The 21,933-nt window shown below is 38.5% G+C and overlaps 1 protein-coding gene across 2 annotated transcripts in view; it reads right to left on the bottom strand.

Moving 5' to 3' along the window:
- Positions 1-21,933, bottom strand: part of ARHGAP24 (Rho GTPase activating protein 24) — an 865,538-nt gene that overhangs the window by 536,752 nt on the left and 306,853 nt on the right. Inside the window, exon 1 of one of the 2 annotated variants that reach the window (XM_066387188.1) lies at positions 8,770-9,139. The exons of the other annotated variant lie outside the window; for it this stretch is intronic. The gene's annotated coding sequence lies outside the window, so the exon portion shown is untranslated. Of the gene's footprint in view, positions 1-8,769; positions 9,140-21,933 lie in introns of those variants that run through there. 2 annotated transcript variants of the gene reach the window in all.

Below are 21,933 nucleotides of genomic sequence, written 5' to 3'. Positions count from 1 at the left end.
TACAGGATCCAACTACTCCATGTCCTTCCACATATAAACTAACTGATGTCTGTGAAACTTACCCAGCTGCACCATGAATAGGCATCATGGAAAAGCAGGGGGAAGCCCTGGCCGGACAGCTCGGTTGGCATCGTGCTGAAGCACGGAGGTTGTCAGTTCAATCCCTGGTCAGGGCACATACAGATTGATGTTCCTGTCTCTTTCTCTCCCTTCCTCCCTCTCTCTCTAAATCATTAAGAAATAAACACTAATTAAAAAAAAGAAAAACAGGGAAAATTACACAAAAACCATAGTTATACAACACAGGACAGCATTCTGTGGAGAATGAAATCTTTAATCAGTACAATATATTATGTACTTTTAACCACTTGTAAGTAATTTAATATATTCTTAACTAATTTTCTTTCATGACTTCCAAATGCAACTTTTGAATATATAATTGCCCTTAATCACCTGGAAACCTCATTAAAACTCAAATGGCTGGGCCTTGGTGAGGCTCAAGAATTTGCCTTTCTAACAAGTCCCCAGATTAAAATAATGCCACTGGTTCTGGGACTACACTTTGAAAAGTGCTATTTTAAAGAATTTTTAAAAGTGCTTTTATATAACAGCTATCAATAACCAGAAGTACATTTTTCATGTGACTTGCACACACTCACACACACACACAAATAGAAATTAAAACCTGTGAAACAATTCTTACGTTTACTACATGTAATGAACCCTGATTTCTTTTTATTCTATTTCATCCTAGTTTACTCATTTTCACTGAAAAATAAACATTGATCATGAACCACTAATTCGATTTCATGATCACTGATAGACGAAGACCTATGGCTTAAAAAAGACTGCTCAGGACTCCCATGTTTATCCTTTAATTTCACAATAATAACTGTTGAAACACATTAATACTTACCAGGTGTCAGACACCCTTCTAGTCTCTTTACATGCATTGCTCACTTTATAAATTAAAAACTCATAGTAACACTATGAAATAGGTATTATTTAATGCCCATATTCACAGAGAGGAAATCTGAAGTTCAAGGTTAATGCAACTTGCCCAAGGTCACAATGTCTGTGTATATCATAGCAAGGTTGGAACATAAGTCTAATTACAAACATAATGGTAAAGATTGCTCCATTAAAGTGAGATGTTTTAGTTTTGAACCCCAGAGCTACCATTTAGTGGCTGTGTGGTTTTGGTAAGTTACTAAGCCTCTCCAAGTTTCAGTTTTCCCTTCTATAAAAGAAAGATAATAATAGAGCCTACTTATGTGGGAGCTGTGAGGATTAAAGGAGATAACCCATGACAAGTGCTTGGCATAACTAGCACATAATAAGGCTTTAATAATTGTTATTTATTATCAGACAGACACAGAATTCCTAATTGCCACGTCATCCACTGCCTCCCTTCCCTTTGCTTCCAGTCCCAGTGCTGTCTCTGGAGTTGCCTTTTTTTCTACTTCATTGGCTTCTAATATTTGTTATCCTGTGACCTTGCCTCTGTCCTTCTCTCCATCCTCCTTTTTCAGCTCTATCTGTTGTGCAGGAGTTCTTTGAACTCCACACCCAGATCATTCTTTGTGGCCTCCACCAGTCTCTAGGCACCAAAGACCGTGGCTCCCCTGTGGAACCTGCCAATTTGAACCTAGCAGCAAAGATACATAAAAGCTATTCCACAGTGAAATGTGAGCTGTTACCAAATACATGAAGTTCCTAATCAGCAAGTCACAGATGTGAGAATGCTAAAGCCTTCTGTATACTCATAGGTGTATTTATATAAAATCATCAACATTGCACTTGACCATTTCACAATAAGAAACCATAATGAGATACAAAAATAAAAATGAAACTCTGAAGTTGGTGCTCACATACTAAAGCCCAGGATTACGAAATTATGCACAACGCAGTAATAGCAGGCCCTTCTGAGTCCCTGGCTCTCTTCTCTGCAGAAGTTCCTTCAAATGAGAAATTTTAAAACGAGATATTCCCATCACAATAAAACAATCAGAGAAGATTCTCAAGAGGATGGAGATTTCTCTTCTCTGGGTATCTTTACAAACAGGAGTGTGATGCTCTCCCACAACTCCTGTGATAAATTTCTATCCTTGAGAAATACTGATGTGGAAACCTCCCTACTGCTCATTTCATTTCTGTGTGCCCAATGAGGAACGCCACCACTGACCCAACTTTTCTCCCTTTCTCAGTTGTTATCCCCCAAAAAATCATATTTCCCTTCTATTTTACAGCTTTCCCACATTGAGTCTCTAGTTCTCAGACCAAGGACTACTTTGTCCCATTCTGATCCCTCCACTTCCACCTGTCCCTCACTGTGCTCCTGGGTTTTGTGTCCCCATGTCTGAAAATTAAGTAATGGGGGTAGATCACAGAAGCCCATGGACCACACCTTTTCTGTTTACTTTTCACCAGAAAATAAAGTCTGGCCAGGCTGAGCACCATAGATTAATTCGATTATTGGCCTGTAGTAGCAGAAGTCTCTTTTCTCTTAAGAGAACCTTAACAGTGGTAACCCATCACAGACGCCCTAACTCATCAACACAAGGATGCCGTCACCTAAAAGAACCACCAGAGAGTTCGAAGACCAGTTCATGGAGATTAAGTTGAAACCAGGGTCTGTACCCATGGAACACAAAGATTATGATTCTAAAATTAATAACTGCAGAGCAAAGCACTGAGAGGAAGGTCACATAGCAAAAAGAGCTGGCTATTTGGATCCAGTTAGACCTGATTTAGATTCTCAACTGTGTATCACTTACTATCTTACCTTGGATAAGTGCCTTTATCTCTCTGAGTCTAAACATTCTCATACAATACAGAGAATAACACCTGAATTAGATAGAATGGGGTTTACTTCTAGAATTACTAATTCCAATTACTTCTAGAATTACATGGAACATATGAAGAACATCTCACGGAGTGCTTGTTACTTAGTAGTTACTTAATTCATCAGAGCAGCAATTTTCAACCTTTTTTATTTTAGAGGACACATTGACTAATTACTAAAATTCTGCAGCACACCAAAAAATATATTATTTGCCCATCAACAAAAAATAGGTATAATTTTTATTTATTCATACATGACAACTTATTGTAGTGGCTGTTGTCATTTTTTATTTGACAACCTAAGGAAAAAGAGGTCAATGCCCCTGCCTAAATAGTCAGGTATTGCATGTTTTAAAAATTCTTGCGGCACAGTGGTTGAAAATCACTGCATTAGAGTGATTAGCATTATGACAGTCTGTGAGACTCAAAGGGAGAGAAATTTTCAAAACAAAAATGAGCCTATTACCTCCCCCCCACCCACCCCCCACCCCCTACTTGAGGAATTTGAAAAATTACTTTGTTTTCCTGAAGACTCAATTTGACAATCAGGAAACGACCTTCATTACAGCTTCATAAGACTCAATGTATTAATAAATTTCATTTGCAAGAAAAAATGGCCTTTTTCAGATATACCTAATGTCTTCTCCTATCCATCTGTGATACACATATTGAAAAGAACTCACATATGTGATCTTATAATACTTTCAAAATAAACATGATCTTCTTTCTAAAATTCTCAAGCAATGTAACATTTGAGGCAAGGCATTTTATCTATCAGGGAATACCAAAACAGTACCTAGAACATTTCAAGGAACCACAAAAAAATGATCTGGAAAATTATTGACTCTAAAATACTAGCCTAAAACTACAAAATATAAATTTATAAATATTTAACTATAAGTCTAAAAAGAGCTAAAAGAAGTCAAAATGAAGTATTTCAACCTAGTTCCACAATAATTGGAACTCACTTATTTAAGAGGTATGGGTATGATGGGTGCATTAAAGTAAGAATAAAGGAATGCAAATGATGTCAGTAAGCCTTGACTAGGGTGTAATTGAGCATAAAGTTTAGTTCAGCTTCTTGGATGACAAACCAAAAAAAGAAACTAGTGATTTCTTAGTCTCTTTTTTCTTCTAACAAAAGAAGCATCGCCAGTTAACCAGAGATACACACTTTTTAAAGTAATAAAAGCAAAGATAAATTTATGGAGATCATTATATAAGGAATATTTAAAAACATAACAGAAAGAGCCAACATCCCAACATACTATATTTTCCATGTATATCATCTCTTTCACATTGACTTTCAGTAAAATAAATAAATAAAGTATTATATTAAAGCATAGTGTAATGAAGAGAATGTGACAAAAAAAGTGTTGTAATATGATTAGGGTATGTAACTTTGTGATTATGTAATTTGATAAAAATAGAAAACATGGAAGATTTAGAAAACTGAGTAGACTATTACTCTTAAATATCAATGCCTGTACTTCCAGTCTTCTCAAAGATATTGTGTTGGAGCAACTTGAGCTTAAGACACCTGACTAGTGCTGAAAACACAAGCATTTTGCATTCTTAATTGAAAAATTATCCACATGCCAAACAGCAGGTATGCAAGTGACAAAGGTAACACTGCTCCGAAAATGAAATGAGCCAATTTGTATTTTGGCAACACCCTTCTCTGTGTTAGGCAGAAGAAATAATTGTAGAAAAAGACATTTGTTATTGGTGTTCATGAAAAAAAAAAAAAAAGAACTTTGGATTTGCCTAAGTGCACAAATGAGATGAAAAGAAAATCAATATAAGAATCAGTAACATGAAAGATGGTGTCCCCCTGAATTTTTCCCTCTCTATCCACATTCTCCTTTAATTAAATCCAGTTCCCCTCAAGTACTACCACTCAAGGTAACTATTAAATAGCCAAAATTAGTATTTCTGGTTTTGTTTGATTAAGATTATTGTCCATTCCACAGGCAACAGACCTTCCAAATTCAACTCCATTATCAGTGCTCACATCCAAATCCAGGAGGACCTCCCATTGAGATTTGATAAATTGCAGATTTTATATTATAACATAAAAAAATAACTGTGGAAAATTTGTATCTATTATAACTGCTTCTATTACCTTTAAGCTCAAGTGATTTCCAGAATAAAAAGATGATTCTACAGTAGCTTTTTGTCATGTTTTATTTTTGCTCTATAATTGCAAAACACCACATTTAATCTGTTGCAGGAATTAAATGGGCATGTGTAGACTGATCCTGGAATTAAATTATGTTTTGTAGTATTGTTATTTTTGGAAAATGAACTGTCAGTCCAAATAGACATTTTTTTCAAATGGATTTTAGGGAAATAACTATCTGCATAAAGTAGAGTCCACTAGTACTTTATTCACTCATGTCTTTGCTTGTTTGTTTATTAAGGAAATAGTAACAGGTGTCTACTACATATTTCAGACACTGGGCTGGACACTAGGATACAGGTGAGTCCCCCTCCACCAACACACTCATTAAGGAACTCAATGTAGTTGGTTGGGGCAGGGAGACACATAAAAATTATTATTCAAAGTGTGTTCAAAACACCATGGAAACAAAACTGATGAAATTATTCATTCTTTTTGCATGGAATTGGGAAAGTCCTACAAAAAAGAAGTTCCACTTGCAATAGACCACCAAGAATCAAGAGGGACTTTCCAAGAAGAGGGAATTCCAGGAGAATGAATATCTGTGAGCAAGAAATCAAAAGTGTGAACAGATAGGGGTCCTTGATAAGAAGAGAAAGCTAAAAAGAAAGAGCTTTAAAAGTTTTTAGTCACAATTCTAAAGAGTTTGAAGTCAATGTAGTTCATAGGGATCTACCAAAGGTTTTAAAACAAGGGACTTACATGATTAGATCTGTACTTTATAAAAGTTAACTGCAGCAATGCCACGGTAGCGTGAAGATGCTACTTAAGAGCATACATGTACACAATTACCTCCCAAAACTGATCATTCTTTGACTCTTCATCACAATAACCATTCTATTTCCCAATGTGCTTTAACATGGGTGCTAAAACCATCATAATCTTGTGAAGTTTGAGTTCATGTAGCACAGACAGATGGGTTACTATTGGGTTACTATTACAAGGCTCAATACGTGTCTCCAACTCTTCACATGAAGATCATTAACTTCATGGCTGAGTCAACTATTTACAATTTTATTTTTAAATACCTTTGTCTATTTGCGAGAAATCATAATCCTTTAACCATGAATTTAAGAGCAAACAGGCTTATTATTTTAATTTTAACTCTCGTCTGCTTTTTCCCTCATTATAGAATGAATGCTTTATGTTCTTATTATCATCAACGTCCTTCACACCCATGTATAACCAATTGGGTGGTTGTCCCTTCTACTGGGCTCCAAACTGAAGCTCTATTCACCTCCTCCATATTGTTTTTCCAAAGCACACCTTTACCAAAAACTGAAACATGACAGAAAGAAAGAATCAGCATTACTTAAGCTCAACTCATGGGAAAAAAAAAAAAACTTTCAAAAATGACCAGAAAATACCACAGAAGAATGACTACAGGTAACTAAGATCATCCTACAGCAAACACTAAGATCAGGAACCAAATGTGTGGCCTGGAATTTTCAGCAGCACCGACTGCTTTCAGCCCTGAGAAACAAACCTGGGCACTAACGGAGCCAGAAAGAAAACATACTTCACTTTGTGGGCCAGTAGGTCACAGTAAAATGACTTGGGCACTGTTGGTAAACATCAAGTAGGCTTTTGGCCAAGACAGCAAAGTAATCAGAATCAAACCACTCAGTACCACCTGCTACACATTCCTCGCCCTTCCTGCCCCACCTCCCACTTCCCTTAACCCCTACCCTTCACCCTGGAGAGTCCAAGATCACACAGTAAATAAAATAGTGCCTGGATGAAAATTCTCAGAGTTTGGCCATTACTATCCCAAACAAAACCTAAAAGGCTTTATTGAAAATTCTCAGAGTTTGGCCACTACCATCCCAAACAAAACCTAAAAGGCTTTATTGAAAATTCTCAGAGTTTGGCCACTACCATCCCAAACAAAACCTAAAAGGCTTATTGAAAATTCTCAGAGTTTGGCCATTACTATCCCAAACAAAACCTAAAAGGCTTTCACTGGGGATTTCAGCCAAGAACACTTTGCAGTTTTATGCTTAAATCTATGCTCTTGTCTGGAAGGATGCATTGCTATTTGTTCTGCAATGAATTATTTTTTCTTGAGAACTTAAATCTTCCCCACTTACTTTCAGGTTTGTATTCTCAGAATGGTTCAAATTCACAGTATACACTACAGCTCAAAAGAGCATTCCTGAGACCATCCCCCTCTCAAATCCAAACTCCTTGGGATTAAGTAATAAAACTGAAGAATATAGTTGAAAGCCAACGACAGACAGTTTCAACAGCCTTTTACATGTAGAAAGGATTATAGATTTTCTTTCCTTTTATTATGCTACTTGTGTACTCTTACTCATAGCTCACACTAAATTCCAGATCTAAAAAACTCAGTCTGTCCCTTCTTACCACTTAAAGCTCTTCCACCAAGAACATACCTCCTGTGAGTAGTAGGAAGATATTATTTATTTTTAAGTTTTGTCAATATCTCAATTCTCCAAGATGCTTAAGTGAATACTCTGACACTCAGCAATGACTCTAAGAAGAAAAGATTTCTGGACTTGCTACCTGAAAGGCACTCAGGGAAGGCAAAAGAGGGAACTGTATTGTTGGGCTCTCTCTTAGAAGTTCAAATATCCCCAGAAAAGAGGAAGCATTAAGAAATGTATAAAGGAGAGATTTGAACAAGTCTTATGTGCTTTTATATTTATTTGATTTCTGGCTTTTTTCTGATACAGTAATTCTGTGTGGTTTATGATGTCCAGTTTAATACCAACATTCAGTCTTTCATTTAAGAGTTGGTTTTGCATTCTAATGAGAATCATGAGACTGATAATATTTGATTCATCTGTTCATCCCTTTCTTAGTAATTGAGTAAACCTCTTAATTCTACTGTAAATACCCCTAGATTCCAATTAATTTGTCTTAGTAGACACAGCAGCACATATTGTTTTACTTATGGAAAAGCAAACCCCTTAAAACTTTTGTATTTCAAATACCCAGCATGATTTATTAGTTTCTTCTTTTTAAAAAGAGATGAAGCAATGATGTTTTGTTAGGTTTTTAAAAAGAGTTCACAAAATAAACTAAGATGGAAGCATTACTTGGAGATGATTTCTTAATTCAAATGAATTAAAATAGATTACAAGGAAGTGTGGTCTCCCCAATACTAGTTGGTATTGAAAACCTAAGGAATGCAGAGTAACATTACCTATCTCTCTTCCTATTCGGGGACTTATCTAAAGAACCATTTTTTAATGAGAATATGGGTACTTCCTCAAAAGTTATTGTTTTAAAAATCTAGACAAACCCTTTCGGGTGGCTTAAACTTCACCAAAGACCAATGTTTTGTGTTTGCAATTACAGTGATTATCATTAAAACCTACCTCTGCCTGTCTGTTATCTAGGAAAACTCTAACATAAGACAGTAACGGCGACAAGCAGGGAGGAACAGGAGGCTGGCTAGTAAGAAGGCTCTGATTACCTAAAGTTTTTCATTAAGTCCATCTATTTAAACACATACTACCAGCCTCCGCTGTTTCATCCTTTTAAAAATAATTTTAAAAGGAGCATTGTTTCCCATTGCGCGCACGCACACGCGCGCGCGTGCACATACACAAATACATACACACACATACACACACACTGCACCAGCAGGAGATTCCTGCGATCCCTCCTTTCCTCCCCAGTAGTCCCCTCCCCTGCTGCGGGCAGCTGTGCCTGCAGCCCCCGCGCGCCCCCAAGGCCGCGTCCCAGCCTCCCGCTGTGGCTCCGGCGTCACCTACCCTGCTCCGAGCGCACGACAGACGCGGGACAGCCGATGGAAGAGACTCCCAGGACAAGCCGAAAGAAAGGGAAAAGAAATAAAGGGGGTGGGAAGTCTCCTTTACTTCCCACAACAAGGGGAAGTGTTGCGCCCCACGCGCTTGGTTGCTCCGCAGCTGTGGTTTCGGAGGAAATTCTCTGCGGACGAAAGAGCTGCGGCTGGGGTGGAAAGTTGTGGGTGTCCCCCCCCACCCCGCCGCCTGTGCCTCGATCCTCTCCTGTCCCCGCCGCAGCCCTGACAGCTCCAAGGTCCTCCGAGACCCTCCGGAGCCCTGCCGATTTCCACCCGGAGCAGGACTGAGTTGCCACATGCACTTGAGAAATCTTAGCAGTTGCGCAAAAAAGAGTCCCAGAAGTTAGAAAGAGTGATTGTGTGTGAATGAGTAAATATACAGTACAAGAGGCTGGAACAACTGAGCGGGGCCAACCCTCAGACGCAGCTCGGGGTTTCAGATTTCATTTGGCAACTGGCAGCTTCAGACGACTCGAGCGGCTCTACTGGGGAGGCCGGGAGGAGCCCTACCCGCGTCCAGCGCCTCACTGCTGCTATCTCCGGGTCTGCGTGACACTGCCCGGTGTCGGCCCGGGACCACCAGGCAGAGCCCGCCCCCCCTCCGTGCCCCCGTGGCTGCCGTCACGCATTTCATTTCATATGTATCATAAATACGTGTTGGTCACAGATTTGGGGCTGTGGGCGAGTGCGAGAAGGATGAAAAATACATGTCTCTTGACCTCTAGGAACTTGACATTTCTTTGGCCAAACTCCACACACCGGTTTTACTCGCTTCCCTAGGCTCCGAGTAAAATCTTATTTCTCAATCAGAATAACCTGCGTCGTTAAACCTGGATTCCTAGAAATGTTTATTGGATGCCCTCTACTTCGAACCTCAGAGAAAATCAAAGCATAATTACTTCCCTTATCAAGGTGTAAGGGCTCTCAGAATTACACAGTATGAAGGAAAGAGAGTAAGTGATCATTTTGCTGATGCAGCCCCCTCTCTATAGCCACCAACAAAAATCTAACTTCAAATCTAGAGCTTACAGTATGAGTTACCTGGAATGCTAACTCAACTTGTTTCAAAAAGCTTTATAAAGCTCTCTGCTTTCGATTATTTAGAAGTTGTCACCAGATTTCTGTAAGACACAAAATAAGGGTGACCTTATTAGAGCTTGCCAGTGATATGGAAGAAGAGCACACATTTAAAAGACGAAAAAGAAGAGCACACATTTAAATTTAGAAATACCAAAAATAAAAGTCTGCCTGGACATTGAGATGTTTTTTTTCTTTTATTCTTTTTTTCTGGTTTCCTTGAGTCTTTCTTCCTGGTAAGTGCCCTGTTGGGCCTTTTAGAAAGGTGTATGACATTCTTAGCCATAAGAAATGTAGCCTATTTTCTTCTTTTTCTTCTTCTTCTTTTTTTTTTTTTTTTTTTTTTTTTTTTTTTTTTTTTGTAAGGGGAGGGGAGGAGACGGTCAGACAGGAAGGGAGAGAGATGAGAAGCATCAATGCTTCATTGCATCATCTTAGTTGTTCATTGATTGTTTTCTTATATGTGCCTTGACTGGGGGTTCCAGTGGAGTCAGTGACCCTTGCTCAAGCCAGCGACCTTGGGTTCAGGCCAGCAACCTTGGGCTCAATCCAGCAACCATGAGGTCATATCCAGTGATGGGATTCAGCCAGTACACACTGGTTCAGAAGAACTAATATCTAATTTTTTGTTGAGTTCAAAGAACCGGTTATTACAATGGCACTTGTTTTTTGGGTTTTTGTGGGGTTTTTTTTTGTATTTTTCTGAAGTTGGAAACAGGGAGGCAGTCAGACAGACTCCCGCATGCGCCCGACCAGGATCCACCCAGCACGCCCACCAGGGGGCGATGCTCTGCCCATCTGGGGTGTTGCTCTGTTGCAACCAGAGCCATTCTAGCACCTGAGGCAGAGGCCATAGAGCCATCCTCAGCGCCCAGGGCAACTTTGCTCCAATGGACCCTCAGCTGCGGGAGGGGAAGAGAGAGACAGAGAGGAAGGAGAGGGGGCAGGGTGGAGAAGCAGATGGGTGCCTCTCCTGTGTGCCCTGGCCTGGAATCAAACCCGGGACTCCTGCACGCCAGGCCAACATTCTACCACTGAGCCAACCGGCCAGGGCCACAATGGCACCTGTAATCAGCATTTTCTCTAAGGTGGGTGCCTGAGCAGCCGCCAAATATGGATTCACAAATTTACATTCCTTACTCTTTTTTAATGTTCATCTGCACAACAGCGTATTCTAAGGACCTGTAGAAATGTTCATTCTGTCCATAGGTGAAAAAAGTTTGATGAAACTATGCTTGTAATATTTATTTATTCATTTCATAAAACTCACTATAACTTTGATGAAATATTACATTTTAATTCCCTTGTGTTTGTTACCTCAGTAAACAAACATCTAACATAAAGAAAAAAAGTGCCAAACAACCAGGAGGTCACAAGCTGTCATTGGTAATAGCTTAGATAATAGTTTTATTGTTTTTGTCAGGTATTATTCAATATTTTTTTATTAATTTTTTAAAAACTTTTTCTTATAATCTGGTTTTGTGTACCTCTTTTATTTTTCTTATTTAAGTATGAAGTAATAAACTACCTTTTGGTATATCTTTTTTTATACTTAAATTGGTCATTAGGGCAAAGAACAGGTTGTTAAATTATTTGAATCCCACCACTGGTCATGTCTATGATCTCACGCTCAGGCTGGCCACCCAATGCTCAAGCTGGTGAGCCTGCACTCAAGCCAATGAGCCCACACTCAAGTCTGTGACCTCAGGGTTTTGAACCTGGGTCCTCTGTGTCCCAAGATGAAGCTCTATCCACTGCAGCATCGACTGATCAAGTGCTTATTTTCTAATTGATAGGAATAAATAACCTTAATCAACCTATTTGGTTTTAGGTGTTCTAGCAGTTTTAGGTGAAAGCTGGAAGACACCATGAAATTAAGCAAAATGAAATCTGCATGCATCTGATGGAGGCAAAAGCCTCAGGAAGATAAGTGTCCATAGGTATGATTCAAGATACTGACATTTAAAAAAGACAAGGAATCTATCGGATCAGTATGCTATTTTAGAATCTAAATATTATTGCCTGACCAGGCAGTGGTGCAGTGGATAGAGCATCAGCCTGGAACACTGAGGACCCAGGTTTGAAATCCTGAGGTCACCAGCTTAAGTGTGGGCTCACCAGCTGGAGCATGGGATTATAGACATACATTGATTGCTTGCTTGTGCTCAGAGGTCATTGGCTTGAGCAAGGGGTCATTGGCTCAGCTGGAGCACCACCTCGTCAAGACACATAAGAGAAGCAATCAATGAACAATTAAATGCTGCAACTATGGGTTGATGCTTCTCTTCTCTCTTCTTGTCTGTCTCATTCTGTCTCACTAAAAAAAGAAAAAGAAAGAAAGAAAAAAGAAGAAATTATTACTACAAGTATTGTAGACTCCATACAACAAAATTGAACTCAGGTACTACTGGGTAGTCCCTAATCCAAATGATTAAGACATGGCTCTGTGACATACCCTTGCATCCAAGGCCTTTTTTCCTCACATATCCTGACTCTGCCTCCACTCTTTCTATTTGATATAATTTCATTGACCTGTGTGATGCCAGTGATTACCTTAATCTAGACAGTAAAATTTAAGGATAAGAAGATTGTTACTTGGGGATTAATCAGCGGGAAGATAATCTAAGAATACAAGCCTCCTCTTGCCTTCCCACAGCGCCACGGAAAGAGAAGAGCCACTGTGTTTCTTTCTCAGAAGCTTCCCACGGATTTTGCAAAGATCTTTCTTACAAGAGAGAAGAATCTAAACTAGAAATACATGGTTGCTCACAAGACTCAGACTATTTTATTCCTCTCCTATGTGTGGGTTAATTGGGACTGGGAGATATCCCTCACACAGATTATAGTGACTTTAAAGAAGAAATAAATTCTTAAGTAAGAGACTTGAAAGATTCCAACCAGAGGAGGGTGCTGATGTGACTGACACAGACTGATATGAATTGAATGGTATCAGTCATTCAATTCCCAGGGTCTCCAGTAAGAACCTGCCCAAGGCATCACTTAAAGCTGGGTTTTACCAGTCAACTTAATTCTGAGTTAAGGGCATGCTTCAAATGAACTGCACAAAACCCACAAATGATTCCAGGTTAAGGACTAATTTTCCAAGGTTCCAAAGTCATAGACACCCTCAGAAGAAGGATCTGTGAAAGGTCTATATGAAAGGCAGGTTTGAAGAGCCTCAGATTTACAAGGGGGATGTAATTGCGCCAGGATAAGAGGGATTTCAGGGACCTAGAAATTAAATAGGAAGAAGAGGAAGAGAAAGAGGAGGAGACAGAAAGGGAAGAAAAGTAGGACAAAGAGGAGGAAGAGAAGGAACGAAAGATGATAATGGCTTCATTAGATTTAGATAAATTGTTTGAGTATCAGCATTGCCAGAGTCAAGGACAGGAAAAGCAGCCATAGACAAAGCCTCTGGCTGCTGTTGTCAGGTCAGTTTGATAGGAATTTAGTTAGAGGAATGTTCATCAAATAAGTTTGTAAATATAATATATATGTTTGTTCACTTTAGTTTGCATTGGGTGTGGGGGACAGGCTGTAAGCAGGCAGGGTCGTTATAGTCTAAGGCTTAGTTTTAAAACTAAGCCTTTCCCATCCTAAGTGACTTTGTATCAGAGACTCCCTTGTTTGTAATATATTGGATTAAAGGTTTTGATTTCTACACTATAAAATAGGGCACAGGAGCCCATGTTCGAGGAGAGCAGAGAAAGGCCACGTGGAGGAGAGGAGAAGCAGCCAAGATGGCGTAGTGCTGAAGGAGAAGCCAGTTTGTGCAGAGTTTGTGCAAAGAGAAGGAGATGGGGAACAGAGGTGAATTAGGCTAGTGAGGTACAAACCTTTGCTCCTAGGAAAACTCAGATAAGTCAGTGGCTTTGGGAGCCCTGAATAGAAAGGGAAGTGTTTTCCCACTGTGTGTATTTCTTGACCACCAGGTGCAAGCTAGGATTAAAGCTAATGGCCCACCAGTTCTTGTCTCCATTGTTTCATTACCATCTGTCTGAATCAAATGTAAACCTGCATGTGAATGGCCATGATGGCGGCCCCTGGCCTTACAAGGAAACTCAGCAAGCATCTGTAGAATCACCTTGTCTAATATTTCAAGTATATGAGTCAGACGGTATTATTATACAAGTATGGGTTTTAAAATGTATTTTAATGTACTTCACCAATTTAAAAATTGCAGTTTTTTACCAGATTCCTTGCTGTATTCTTTGAAGATCTTAGCATAGAGTAACACATATTGTCATGTTACCCACTTGCCCATTAATATCAGATACTGGGGCTCTTTAATTATATTTTCTTTTGTGAAAACATAAATTCCTAAGAGGGCAAAGAACACAGTAACAAAACAGAATAGTCAAGAATTGCCAGAATCCTAACATTTCCTTCAGGCTCTCACCAACAATGCACAATTTGTGTGGGTGCTGAAATATGCCAAGATCTGATTTCAGGATTAAGATAGAAGGCTGTGCTTTAGAGCAGGGGGCGGGAACCCTTTTGGCTGAGAGAGCCATGAACACCACAGATTTTAAAATGTAATTCCGTGAGAGCCATACAACGACCCATGTACATTATGCATTATCCAATAAAAATTTGGTGTTGTCCCAGAAGACAGCTGTGATTGGCTCCAGCCACCTGCAACCATGAACATGAGCGGTAGGAAATGAATGGATTGTAATAGATGAGAATGTTTTACATTTTTTTTTTATAATAAATTTTTATTAATGGTAATGGGATGACATTAATAAATCAGGGTACATATATTCAAAGAAAACATGTCTAGGTTATTTTGTCACTAAATTATGTTGCAAACCCCTCGCCCAAAGTCAGACTGTCCTCCGCCACCCTCTATCTAGTTCTCTGTGCCCCTCCCCCTCCCCCTAACTCTCTCCCTCCCTCCCTCCCATGTCCTCCCTCCCCCCACCCTTGGTAACCACCACACTCTTGTCCATGTCTCTTAGTCTCATTTTTATGTTCCACCAATGTATGGAACCATGTAGTTCTTGTTTTTTTCTGATTTACTTATTTCACTCCTTATAATGTTATCAAGATCCCACCATTTTGCTGTAAATGATCTGATGTCATCATTTCTTATGGCTGAGTAGTATTCCATAGTGTATATGTACCACATCTTCTTTATCCAGTCTTCTATTGAAGGGCTTTTTGGTTGTTTCCATGTCTTGGCCACTGTGAACAGTGTTGCAATGAACATGGGGCTACATGTGTCTTCACGTATCAATGTTTCTGAGGTTTTGGGGTATATACCCAGTAGAGGGATTGCTGGGTCATAAGGTAGTTCTATTTGCAGTTTTTTGAGGAACCACCATACTTTCCTCCATAATGGTTGTACTACTTTACATTCCCACCAACAGTGAATGAGGGTTCCTTTTTCTCCACAGCCTCTCCAACATTTGCTATTACCCGTCTTGTTGATAATAGCTAATCTAACAGGAGTGAGGTGGTATCTCATTGTAGTTTTGATTTGCATTTCTCTAATAACTAATGAAGCTGAGCATCTTTTCATATATCTGTTGGCCATTTGTATCTCTTCCTGGGAGAAGTGTCTGTTCATGTCCTCTTCCCATTTTTTTATTGGATTGTTTGTTTGTTTGTTGTTGAGTTTTATGAGTTCTTTGTAAATTTTGGATATTAGGCCCTTATCTGAGCTGTTGTTTGAAAATATCATTTCCCATTTAGTTGGCTGTCTGTTTATTTTGATATCAGTTTCTCTTGCTGAGCAGAAACTTTTTATTCTGATGTAGTCCCATTCATTTATCTTTGCCTTCATTTCTCTTGCCATTGGAGTCAAGTTCATAAAATGTTCTTTAAAACCCAGGTCCATGATTTTAGTACCTATGTCTTCTTCTATGTACTTTATTGTTTCAGGTCTTATATTTAGGTCTTTGATCCATTTTGAATTAATTTTAGTACACGGGGACAGGCTGTAGTCGAGTTTCATTCTTTTGCATGTGGCTTTCCAGTTTTCCCAACACCATTTGTTGAAGAGGCTTTCTTTTCTCCATTGTGTGTTGTTGGCCCCTTTATCAAAGATTATTTGACCATATATATGTGGTTTTATTTCTGGGCTTTCTATTCTGTTCCATTGGTCTGAGTGTCTATTTTTCTGCCAATACCATGCTGTTTTGATTATCGTGGCCCTATAATATAGTTTAAAGTCAGGTATTGTAATGCCCCCAGCTTCATTCTTTTTCCTTAGGATTGTTTTGGCTATTCGGGGTTTTTTATAGTTCCATATAAATCTGATGATTTTTTGTTCCATTTCTTTAAAAAATCTCATAGGGATTTTGATGGGAATTGCATTAAATTTGTATATTGCTTTGGGTAATATGGCCATTTTGATTATATTTATTCTTCCTATCCAAGAACAAGGAATATTTTTCCATCTCATTGTATCTTTTTCGATTTCTCTTAACAATGCTTTGTAATTTTCATTATATAGGTCCTTTACGTTCTTTGTTATGTTTATTCCTAGGTATTTTATTTTTTTTGTTGCAATCGTGAAGGGGATTATTTTTTTGAGTTTGTTTTCTAGTATTTCATTGTTGGCATATAGAAAGGCTATGGACTTTTGTATGTTAATTTTGTATCCTGCGACCTTACTGTATTGGTTTATTGTTTCTAATAATCTTTTTGTGGAGTCCTTCGGGTTTTCGATGTATAGGATCATATCATCAGCAAAAAGTGATACCTTTACTTCTTCTTTTCCGATATGGATGCCTTTTATTTCTTTGTCTTGTCTGATTGCTCTGGCCAGAACTTCTAGCACCACGTTAAATAAGAGTGGAGAGAGTGGACAACCCTGTCTTGTTCCTGATTTAAGGTAGAAAGTCCTCAGTTTTATGCCGTTTAATAGGATGTTGGCTGATGGTTTATCATATATGGCCTTTATCATGTTGAGATATTTTCCTTCTATACCCATTTTGTTGAGAGTCTTAAACATAAAATTGTGTTGTATTTTATCAAAAGCCTTTTCTGCATCTATTGATAAGATCATGTGGTTTTTGTTCTTTGTTTTGTTGATATGGTGTATTACGTTAACCGTTTTGCGTATGTTGAACCATCCTTGAGATTCTGGGATGAATCCCACTTGATCATGATGTATTATTTTTTTAATATGTTGTTGTATTCGGTTTGCCAGTATTTTGTTTAGTATTTTAGCATCTGTATTCATTAGAGATATTGGTCTGTAGTTTTCTTTCTTTGTGCCATCCTTGCCAGGTTTTGGTATGAGGGTTATGTTGGACTCATAAAATGTGTTTGGAAGTATTGCTTTTCTTCAATTTTTTGGAAGACTTTGAGTAGAATAGGAACCAAGTCTTCTTTGAATGTTTGATAGAATTCACTAGTATAACCATCTGGGCCTGGACTTTTATTTTTGGGGAGGTTTTTAATAGTTTTTTCTATTTCCTCCCTGCTGATTGGTCTGTTTAGGCTTTCTGCTTCTTCATGACTCAGTCTAGGAAGGTTGTATTGTTCTAGGAATTTATCCATTTCTTCTAGATTGTTGTATTTGGTGGCATATAATTTTTCATAGTATTCTACAATAATTCTTTGTATATCTATGATGTCTGTGGTGATCTCTCCTCTTTCATTTTGGATTTTGTTTATTTGAGTCCTGTGCCTTTTTTCCTTGGTGAGTCTTGCCAAGGGTTTGTCAATTTTGTTGATCTTTTCAAAGAACCAGCTCCTTGTTTTATTGATTTTTTCTATAGTTTTTCTGTTCTCTATTTCATTTATTTCTGCTCTGATTTTTATTATCTCCTTTCTTCGGCTGGTTTTGGGTTGTCTTTGTTCTTCTTTTTCTAGTTCCTTAAGGTGTGAAGTTAAGTGGTTTACTTCGGCTCTCTCTTGTTTGTTCATATAGGCCTGAAGTGATATGAACTTTCCTCTTATTACTGCTTTTGCTGCATCCCAGAGATTCTGATATGTCGTATTTTCATTTTCATTTGTCTGTATATATCTTTTGATCTCTGCGCTTATTTCTTCTTTGACCCATTCATTTTTTAGAAGTATGTTGTTTAGTTTCCACATTTTTGTGGGTTTTTCCCCCTCTTTTTTGCAGTTGAATTCTAGTTTCAAGGCTTTATGATCAGAAAATATGCTTGGTACAATTTCAATTTTTCTAAATGTGCTGATATTGTCTTTGTGGCCCAACATATGGTCAATTCTTGAGAATGTTCCATGTACACTAGAGAAAAATGTATACTCTGTCGCTTTGGGATGAAGTGTCCTGTAGATGTCTATCATATCCAGGTGTTCTAGTATTTTGTTTAAGGCCACTATGTCTTTGTTGATTCTCTGTTTGGATGACCGATCTAGAGCCGTCAGCGGTGTATTGAGGTCTCCAAGTATGATTGTATTTTTGTTAGTTTTTGTTTTAAGGTCAATAAGTAGCTGTCTTATATATTTTGGTGCTCCTTGGTTTGGTGCATATATATTAAGGATTGTTATGTCTTCTTGATTCAACTTCCCCTTAATCATTATGAAATGACCATTTTTGTCTCTGAGTACTTTTTCTGTCTTGTAGTCAGCATTATTAGATATGAGTATTGCTACACCTGCTTTTTTTTGGGTGTTGTTTGCTTGGAGTATTGTTTTCCAGCCTTTCACTTTGAATTTGTTTTTATCCTTGTTGCTTAGATGTGTTTCTTGTAGGCAGCATATAGTTGGATTTTCTTTTTTAATCCATTCTGCTACTCTGTGTCTTTTTATTGGTAAGTTTAATCCATTTACATTTAGTGTAATTATTGACACTTGTGGGTTCCCTACTGCCATTCTGTAAATTGCTTTCTGTTAGTTTTGTATCTAGTTTGATTCTTCTCTTTTGTTTTTCTATCATTTGTTTTTGTTTGTTTGTGTTCCATACTTCTTTCCTCTGTTGCTACCTTTTTTAAGTCAAGTGTTTTTGTGGTGGTTTTTTCAAGGGTGGTTACCATTAAGTAATGAAAAGGGTACCTACCATATTCATTGTAGTACCCTATCTTATAAGTATTTCTGCACTTCATCGTCCTTTGCTACTGTTAATCTCCATCCTCTCCCCCCTTTTTTTCCTTTGTTGTCACAGTTTAAGTTTGGTTTTATTGTGTTCTTGGTGGAGCTGTTACTTGTGGTGTTGTTTTCTTTTGTTCTTTGAATCTGGTTGGAAAACCCCCTTTAGTATTTCCTGGAGTGGGGGCTTTCTGTTGATAAATTCTCTCATTTTTTCTGTATTTGTGAATGTTTTTATATCTCCTTCATACTTGAAGGATAGCTTTGATGGGTATAGTATTCTTGGCTGAAAGTTCCTCTCTTTCAGGGCTTTAAATATTGGGGTCCACTCTCTTCTAGCTTGTAGAGTTTCTGCTGAGAAATCTGATGATAATCTAATAGGCCTTCCTTTATATGTTGTACTCTTCTTTTCCCTGGCTGCCTTGAGAATTTTTTCTTTGTCATTGGTTTGTGTCATCTTTATTATGATGTGCCTTGGAGTGGGTTTGTTGGGGTTAAGAAAACTCGGTGTTCTGTTTGCTTCTTGAATTTGAGGCTTTAGTTCTTTCCACAGGCTTGGGAAATTCTCGTCTATTATTTGTTTGAGTATATTCTCCATTCCATTTTCTTTTTCTTCTCCCTCTGATATACCTATTATTCTTATGTTATTCTTTCTGATGGAGTCAGACAATTCCTGTAGGGCTTTCTCGTTTTTTATTATTTTTGAGTCTCTTTCTTCTTCTCTCTGTTGTGCCTCAAGTTGTTTGTCTTCTATTTCACTAATCCTATCTTCAATCTGGGCTGTTCTGTTAGCTAAGCTTGTTACCTCGTTTTTCAGCTCGTGAATTGAGTTTTTCATTTCTGTTTGATTTGTTTTTATAGTTTCAATTTCCTTGGTAATATATTCTTTGTGTTCATTGAGTTGTTTTCTGATCTCCCTATATTGCCTTTCTGTGTTTTCTTGTATATCTCTGAGTATTTTTAAGATTTCTATTTTAAATTCTCTGTCATTTAGCTCCAAGGCTTCCAATATGTTAAATCTTTTCTCCATAGATTTTTCCACATCTATTTGTGTTACCTCTCTTTCTTTTGTATCCATAATATTCGATTTCCTCTTTCTTATCGGCATCTGAGGGTGGTCTTGTTGATAGCACTAATTAGAATTAATAAAGAGTAAAAAGTAAAAAAAAAAAAAAAGGTAAAACACCCCACAAAAAAAAACAGTAATAATTTATTATTTCCCCCTTTTTTCTTTCTTCTCTTTCCCTCCTCTCCCCTCCTCAGGGAAATATCGTGCCTATAATGGAGGGCCTGATTTGGGGTGAAGAGTTCAAGGGGCAAAAAAAGGGAGTAGGGACCTACTAAATGCAAAAAATAAGGAAGAAAATCTTAGACAAGCATAAGATGATTTGCTTGTAAGTGATGGTCAACTAAGAGATATAATGAGAGGGATAAGAGGGAACCAGAAAAAAGGACCAAAAAAGAATAATAAAGAAGAAAAAAATAAAAAAATAATAATAAGTAAAAATCTGTTGTATTAAGTGGAGCGAAGACTAAATACAATGGAGACCTTGGGTTGGGAGGACCCAAAATGCCACAAAAATAAACAAACAAGAAAAAAAATAAAAACAAAAGCAAAAAAGAAAAATAAAGCCAAAAAATGCCTTGAGTCCCAAATTAACTAATTTGTTCGTGATTGAGGATTAAATGGGAGTAAAGTAAAATGAGAAAAGAAAAAACGAATAGAAAGGAAAAAATAAGAAAAAGAGAAAAACGAAGGAAGAAATAAAATAGGAAGAGAAAAAAAAACAAAATAAAGCAAGACAAAAAAAAACAAAAGAGGAGAGAGTGAGAGTTAAGTGTTTTGGAGTATAACCTTTAAGGAGGGTGAGGATGAAGAAGAGAAATAAAATGTAACACTCATGGGTAGTGTAGTTCAAGAAAAGGGAAGCATAAGATGGGCAGAGAATAGAAGGACCGAGGTGGAGGAAATAAAGGCAATAAGATAGAAGAAACAAACAACAACAAAAAAAAAAGAATTAGTGGAACAAGTTGTAAAGTCTGTGGATTTTTCTTGATTTTGAGAGGTTAACTTCTTCCTTTTTCTTTTCTCTCCCTCTTCCTGGTCGGTGACTCTGTACCCCAGGCTCTGCCCCTGTGTCACACTTAGGTAGGGATTTGCAGTTGATGGGATTCTATGGCAATGTCATATACTTGGCTTTAGTCTTGCTGGTAGTCAAGGCTTGTTGGCGTTTGCAGGGTCCAATGATGAGAGAGTTTGCTTTCCTGGATTCTCTCTCCTAGTCCCCCCTTTCTGAATTAGCAGCCTGGTGATCAAGCTATAAGGCTGCAACTGCTTCTGCCTGGGAAGTAAGAGGCTCAAAGAGCTGGGAAATCCCCACTCTATCCCCACTCAGTGCAAAGCTTTGGGAAAGGCTCTGGCATTCAGGGCCTCCAGTGTAATCAGGCGGGGGTGGGAGTCAATTGTTGTCAAGGTGACTGTTCAGCGCCTAGCATTCAGTTGGACCTCTCAACCCAGGCTTTCCACACTTTGTAGCCTGTTTTTGCTGGGAAGAAGAGGCACTAGTCTCTGCTTGCGACTAGTGTAGTATAGATCTTATTATCTGCCAAGTCCTTCTTGTTAGCGTTTATCCCTGAATATGGAGGCTCTATCAATCAGAAGTTGCCCCCGCCCCTTTAGCGAGAGGCACTAAAAAATATCACGCCTCTTGTCTTGGATCGCTGAACTGAGAGAGATCTTATCAATTAGAACCGAGGGTGTGCAGATTTCATGGGTTAAGCTAATTTCAGTGATTGGGTCGCAGCTGTGCTCCCGAAGGTATTTTAGGCTGCCTGTGCGCGCCCCTCCCCCAACGCTTGATTGTTAGCTTGAATGGCTGGGTGAGGTGCCCCGCCCACGGAGAGAATCTCCCAAGCCTCTCCCGCTCGCCCTGCCGCTGGCAGCTGGATCGCACCAGGCGCAGGATAATGGGGCCCCCTGGGTGTGCGGGCCAGTAGGGCGCTCTGGACGCGTGGAATGCCCAGG

The sequence above is a fragment of the Saccopteryx leptura genome, chromosome 5 (assembly GCF_036850995.1).
Source record: "Saccopteryx leptura isolate mSacLep1 chromosome 5, mSacLep1_pri_phased_curated, whole genome shotgun sequence".
NCBI lineage: Eukaryota > Metazoa > Chordata > Mammalia > Chiroptera > Emballonuridae > Saccopteryx > Saccopteryx leptura.
This window is presented reverse-complemented; position numbering and strand designations above follow the sequence as displayed.